This window comes from Trichechus manatus, unplaced genomic scaffold, assembly GCF_000243295.1.
Source record: "Trichechus manatus latirostris isolate Lorelei unplaced genomic scaffold, TriManLat1.0 scaffold00109, whole genome shotgun sequence".
NCBI lineage: Eukaryota > Metazoa > Chordata > Mammalia > Sirenia > Trichechidae > Trichechus > Trichechus manatus.
This window is the reverse complement of record NW_004444045.1, coordinates 369,803-371,068: the sequence shown is the minus strand read 5'-3', so window position 1 is coordinate 371,068 and position 1,266 is coordinate 369,803.

Here is a 1,266-nt window from a genome sequence, read left to right as displayed (position 1 = left end):
TCAGTTTCTTATTCCATTCAGTGCTTGGCTGAGTTCTTTATCTCTTCATTTGATGCTTAGGGTTTCAGGATTGCTGTTTTCTCTGTCCGGCTGTTTTTCAGATCTTTGCTGTGGAGGGATGGCGTGGTGCTTCTGCCTACAGCGCCATGTTGCCTGGAAGTCCCTCTTATACTTGTATTACATAACGCTGATTTGTAAGCAGAACTATGAAAGTAAAGATTAATAGACTTACGTTACAAATCAGTCCTTGGACAAGAAACTATGCCAAGAATCATATTAACAAAATAAACATGTTACCCACATATTGTTTTATTAGCATTATGTCTACATCTTCAAAGCATATGTCAACCATAAAACCTGGCAGCTAGGTCTTAATAGGAACAGATGATCTATCGATTTTATTATTTCCAATATAGCGCCAGGTTCTCCTTCAGCTTGGCAGCCTACTGTACTGTCTGGTGATAATAAAATAACAAGGAAAAGTGAACTGTGCCAAGTGGTAAAGGTTAACAAGTGCTAGGAATAGGGTGTGCTCCCTCAAACCTGAGACGCTGGTGGGTTTGAACCGCTGGATAGCAACCAAGTGCTTTAACCACTGCACCACCAGGCCTGTGAAAAAGAAGCTACCGATAAAATTCTAGCTTCCAATTTGCTATCTAATGGATCACTAGGCATGGAGAAAGGGGAGGAGAAGAAAAGGGGAAATTCCCTTAGGTCTGTATGTGCCAGGCTCTGTGCTGGGCATTCAACACTTACTATCACATGAGGAGGCACTGTCTCCCCACCCCCGCCCCTCCCCAGGGCTACAGGTGGAGAGAATGGGTCTCTGGACAATGAAGTTGCGCAACGCCTCCTAGCTGCCCTTGGAACTGGTGTTAGGTCTGACCCCAAAGCCCGCACCCCTTTAAGAGCTATTTTCAAAAGTAACCTATTGTTTCTATTAATATAGGGAATACATCAGTAACTCCTGTGTGAATTCATAGGGGAGAAGAAAGCACTTCAGAAAGACCTCCCTAGGAAGGTGGAGGCAACAGCTGTTACTTATACTCTGCTGGTTTCCAGTCAGTCAGGTTAACGTTGGTCAGGCTGAAATGAACTAACAGGGCAAAATGAAAGCATTTAAGAGTTAACTGCCAATCACACAAAGTGTACTTTAAAAATGTTCTTTATTGAATATTAAACAATACAAGTACTGTAGGTTAGACATTTAGCCAAAGCACGATTACAGGTTAAATATCATCACAGAAATGTCTTAAATAGAAACCC